The following is a 6,000-nucleotide window of genomic DNA, read 5'->3' on the forward strand; positions in this document are numbered from 1 at the left end:
TGAGAAACCCAAGATTTCCAGTGAAAAGAGCCCTGAAAATCCCTACTTGGGAAATAAGTTTTGATTTATGATAATATTTTTTTCAAGAGCAGTGTTATATTTTTCTCTTTGAGTTTCGAGAGGAAGCCAAATTCTCTTTTGAGCCAGTAAGGTAAACAATCTGTCTCTCCTTGCCTGCAAACAATTGCAGACAATTCTCATTCAGAGGTACAAGAAAAAAGATAAATGGTATTGGCTAGCTCTATCATGGGGACATATATGTTTATACACTTGAAATTAATTCAAATCTTTAACAAGTTAAGATAGATTAGACTAGATTTCATGCTTTATCCTTTGAAGTATTTTCATTAAATCATGGTATTATTTTTTTCCTGTTGGTTGAAGTAATCCCTGGCGAAACTATTTCTTCTGTATTTTTTGGAAGAATGTGTAATTCATTATAGTTTTCAGCACTTCTTGCACTATTTCCCATTTTTATCTTGAGTTCACCTTCTGGCATAAAACTCTGCCACAGCCTGGGTTTTACCTTTGCTCAGGTGAGCACTCCAAGTGGATGCCACTGGAGAACATTTTACCCTGAACACTGTTTTTTTCAGCTTCAGTTGAAACATGGGCAGTGCTGCCTGATCATTCTCTAGGAGGAGTGTTTACTGCACGCGTGACTGTATCATCTGGAGACTTGGACTGAGATGGTTTTAGGAATCTTCATTACCCATGAGGGTGTTGAAAGCTCATCTTGCCTCCTGCATGACACCTCCTTGTCATGGTTTAACCCCAACCAGCAGCTGAACCCCACGCAGCTGCTCACTCAGTCCTCCCCAGTGGAATGGACAGTTGGAAGAGAAAAAGAGAAAAAATTCGTGTGTTGAGGTAAAGAAAAATCCACACACATAAGCAAAGGAAAACAAGGAATTCATTCACCACTTCCCATGGACAGACAGGTGTTCAGCCATCCCCAGGAAAGCAGGGCTCTGTCACCAGTAACAGCCACTTGGGAAGACAAATGCCATCACTCTGAAAGTGTCTCTCTTTTGTTCATCTTCCCCCAGCTTTATATTCTGAGCTTTATATGCTGATATGGAACACCCCTTGAGTGAGTGGGGGTCAGCTGTCCTGGCTGTGTCCCCTCCCAGCTTCCTGTGAATCCTCAGTCCACTTGCTGGCAGGGTGGGGTGAGAGGCAGAAAAGACCTTAACTCTGTGTAAGCACTGCTCAGCAGTAATGAAAACATCCCTGCATTACTGGCACTGTGTCCAGCACAAATCCAAAACACAGCCCTACTCTAGCTACTCTGAAGAAAATAAGCTCTTATCCCAGCCAAACCCAGCACACTCCTTCAAATACACCTGTGGACAAGCAGCATTGTGTTACAAAGTTGGAAGGCACAAGATGGTGGGAAAGTGCCTCCATCACAGTTCAGTTTGTGCAGTGATGTGCAAAACAAGAGTAAACATTATTGATACATCAGTTGGATAGTTGACTTTGCCACATTTCAAAGTCTCTTTAGAGTAACTTTCAGTGATGACAAAAGGAGCAAGAACATAAGGAATCGGGTCCTGTCATACAATATCATAAATGCCTGTATTAGACATTACAAATGATTAGCAGCATCCTGTGTACTGTCATTGCATTTGACACAAAGTAGTTGCAGTCTTGTAATAATTTCATCTGCACACCTCTGTAGATAGTAAGGGAAATTACTCCCAGTAGACAGTGGCTGATCATTTGACCTGTAGATTTTCTTGCCTAGGTCATGGAGTCTGGCTGATATTCACAGAGTGTATCTCTTCGTGATCTGGACACCCCCACTTTGCAACCTGCTGGTTTTGCAGTGCACCTCTGTGGTGTCTGCCAGTGTAAATAGCCAAAGTGGTTTGAAGAAACAGCTGGTTGATTGGTGGGGCAGAAGGACACCTCCATAACATACTCCCTCTGTTCATCCCACTGTCCTTTTGTTGCTCTCGGGGAGGTGTGGCAGCTTCACACCCCCCAGGGGAGCAGCCATGTGCTAGTGACCCTCCCCAGGCCAGCTGTACCACTCCATACCCACCCTGGACAACGGGCCAGTACAGACAGCACTGCTGAGCTGGAGAGGCTGCTTTGGGCTTTGGCTGGCTGAAGTCTGAAGTAGTGCTGGGAGTTGTTTTTCTGCTTCCCTTGCTCTCTTAGCAGCAGACCCCAAGTAACTGCACTGGGTTTCCTTTTATGTGCCTCCTGAACAAGCCTTATGTTCAGAGCTGTGCTGGTGACAATCAAATTAATCATCATCCCGTCAGCAGCTGCACTTTGTTGGGCTCTCCCAGCAGTCTTAGAATCTCATCCCAGGCTGTAGGCTGAATAAATCCTTGTCCAAAGTTGGTCAGCAAACCGTGCCTGGCCTCAAGAAACAGCTTTGATTAGGGACAGCAAATTTTTTGCTATTATTCATGATTGTTTTCTTCAAATGTGTTTTTGTGGGAAAGAGTCCTACAGACCTGGATGGCAATGCTGGCTTCTTGAAGCCTGAAACTTTGGCATACTTTACAGAAAAGATGTTCTGATGAGAGAGAATCCCAAAGCAGGGGATTTAGGATTTAAAAAACAAAACCCCTCCAAAATGTGTAAGGAATCCTATGTAATAAACCTTGATATGCCTCTGCTGCTCTCATTTCTGTAACACTGAATTGGTTGCTCCTTAAAAGCTGCAAATGTCTGAAGTTTTGATTTCGAAGTATCTATACATGTAATTTTAGGAGTTAAAAATTTACCTTTTTTCAAAACACTTATTTCAACTTTTGAAAAAAAGTTGCCCTATTATCCCGATATCCAGGAAATATCCCAAATCAATTAATCAATCACTGCAAAGCTCATGATTATTTATTTTTCACTTTCGGGTTTCATTTTAATAGATAGACTCAAATGCTGGTATTAAAATGAGGGGTTATTTCATCTAACAAAATATTTAGCAATGACAGTGCTAACAGTACTACTTGTCACTTTGGCATTGCCTGTGACAAAATTATAGTTTATGGACATAACTTAAAAATCAAATTATTTTAAATAACTTTGCTTCTAAAGGAACTTTTAGGTCAAGTCTGAAAGATCATATAGAGTATATAAAAACATTGTCTCTGAGCTACTTCAGATTGTCCTCTAAGCCATAAAAATATGTCTCTGAGGTTTTTTTCTATAATGAAAGTCATGCTGTTGTCCAGTTGATTCATTAGAGCTCTGGTCTAGCCTCTTTACAGATGCTGCTATTATTCTGCAATGAAAAAAGGCAAACAGCCATTTCTGGGTGCTCTGTAAAGTCTGAAAAGCAAGATAGCTTAAAATAAATGTTTGTACCCTGCTGTGTTCTTATGATCTCCAATGCACTTTGGGCACTACTAAACTATAAATAAGATCAAAATATTCATTCTCTCATGCTCAAAAAAATGTGAAGAATGACAAAATGAAGCTTCTTGATATATTTGTATTATGACATATTTTGACAATGTGATCGATATTGGGGTTTTTTCCATGGGATACATGCTACAATAGACTAACCTAATTAGATATCTATGAAAAAGTATATTTTCTCTTGAAATTTTGCAAATACTTTTTTATTCATTTTATCATTGCTTTGTCATTGCTTTGGGCCAATTTGTTTCCCAGGAATGTGCTTTCCTTGCCTGTACAAGTTTGACAATAAAAATGCGGTTTTTCTGTCCTTCTCTTATTTTTGAACTACTGACAGCTGGTTCTTTGTTATCCAAAGATGGTGTTATTACCAAGGGCAACATCTGCTAAAGATTTTCAGTTGCCATCTAAAATTCAGAATGAAAATGTCAAGTCTCCAGCTTGATGTATTTCAAATTTTCTGTTTTGCCTTTACTGTAATTTACTGAGAACTCGAATGTTTTCATCATGATACTGAATGGGTTAAAATAAACATAAAAACAACAAGAGGGGTGGTACCCTTACTGCTTCACAAAAACTAGTGTAGGTACATCAAGGTATGAAAGACATTTGAAAAGAAAGCCCAGCACTTGCCTTTGGGTGGACAGTCACTCTTTGGGAGTGTGATGTGAAAATGTAAAGTTTTCCTAACCACCCAGATGACAAGCCTGTAAAAACAATTAATCACTCATTTATTCTCTCTGTGTCTTTAATTTTATTTTTGTTGTTGTTGCTGTCATTACTTAAAGGTAGGAAAAAACTCAAAGTACACAACAGCCATTTTTCAGCAGGTTCTTTGTTGGTTGTCTGGTTGGTTTTGATTTTTACTGTTTATCTTATTTCAGAGCTAAAAATAGCCATGAGGGGCTGGGAATCAGAAACTCCAGCCTTCCTTGTGCCACAGGCTTGTTAGTCTTGGCTGAATCACGTAGGTGGAATCCTTCAAAAACAGTTTTTAGACTTGATTGGTCAAGCAAGGGGCTTTTGTTTGAATGACATCTTGATACTCCTTCTCTGGGGAAAGCTGAGCAGAGTTTGTAGCACTGTGCACATTTCTGAGGCTCTTGGGGCCACCTTTGAGACTGGGTGACACGGTGAGGAGACCACACTTGGCCAGCAGGCAGCCTAGCAAAGGGCTGGATCTTCCTCTCGGCCCTCTCCCTCCTTTCTGCTGCTTCGAAGAAGTTTCTCTGCCTGAGAAACACAGCCCCAATGTATTTTACATCAGCTGGAGAATAAAATTTAGCACCTCTTACGAGTGCAAAAAAGGAAGGTGAGGGTGAGGGGTTTGGCGGTGAGCAAAAAAGCAGGAGTGTGTTAATGATGTTGATGAATTACTGTTTGTTGAAATGCTACTCCCTGCATTTCTTCAGTGGAAATTACTCTTTCCTAGATGGAGAAGCAATCAGTAGCTTGACTTCATTACAAATGCCAAAAAACATTACTCACGTTAGCAAAACAGCTTTTTGTTCTGTCCTTTTATCTCTTTAAAAGCCTCAGAACCTGTTACTGTTTTAGTAACAGCTTGGAAATGAGTTGGGTTTTTTGTTTTCCATTTTGGGTTTTGTGTTTTTTTGCTAACTAGGAAAAGCATTTAATCCCTGATTTCATTCCCTGTTAAAATACATCAGTATAGATCCTTCTGTGAATTGTCAATCACATTTGCAGCTCTGTTGAGGTCAGAGCAGCAGGCACAGCAAACCCTGTGAGCTGACCAGCAGCTCTGCACATGGAGGGGTGCTGAGGTGGTGGGTAGATGCATTTTTGGCTTGGGGGGATGTCTGTGTCTGTGTTTCTTTTCATTTGACATCATTAATTCCATCAGCACCCACTTTCAGGGTTGAACAGCTGCCAGTGCACCTGTACAGAAAGCCCTGGCAGCAGCTTGCATGTTTTTTCTATGGATTTTAGCAAAAATCCAAACATGGCAAGGACTTCAAGTGAGCTTTTCACACACTGAGATCTGACTGAGTAAACAGCTGTTTTATGTCTCACTTGAGACTGTCACTTTTTTCCATATTAGATGTACTTCTCGGTGATACCTGTGTCTGAGCACAGGAGTCTCTTCTGACTCTAAGGGCAAGTATTAAACTCGTTGCTGCTCCCAAACTGTTTGGACAGACCCAACAGGTCTGCAGAGGTCCAAACCTGAGAAAAAAAATCCAGTGTCAAAAAAATCCAGACTTAACCTTGTTTCGCCCAAGAAAATGTGTGAATTTTGTGACCAAATTTGTTCAGAAGAAGAGATTGCATTTGGACAAAAGGCGTTTACTCTTGACTATGACCAGGGAAAGGACACATGGCAGAGGTATTTCAGTGTTTCCCTTATGTCCAGCCTGCAATCACTTTGGTCCTCAATGTAGCATTAGAGGTTTTCTGTCCATTGCTCATACACTCTACTGGATAAAATTGCAAGGGAGTCACCAGCTCTTGCTTCTCTCAAGGGACCTGAAGACACGTGGCCAAGAGGTGGGGCTGGACTGTCCCTGGGCACAGGGAGCAGAGCTGTGTCCAAGGCTCCAACTCCTCTAGTGGAGCAGGTGCAGCCACAGAGGTGGCAAAGACAGGAGAGATCCTAGC

The sequence above is a fragment of the Manacus vitellinus genome, unplaced genomic scaffold (genome assembly GCF_001715985.3).
Source record: "Manacus vitellinus isolate BGI_N305 unplaced genomic scaffold, ASM171598v3 scaffold_5_pilon, whole genome shotgun sequence".
Taxonomy (NCBI): Eukaryota; Metazoa; Chordata; class Aves; order Passeriformes; family Pipridae; genus Manacus; species Manacus vitellinus.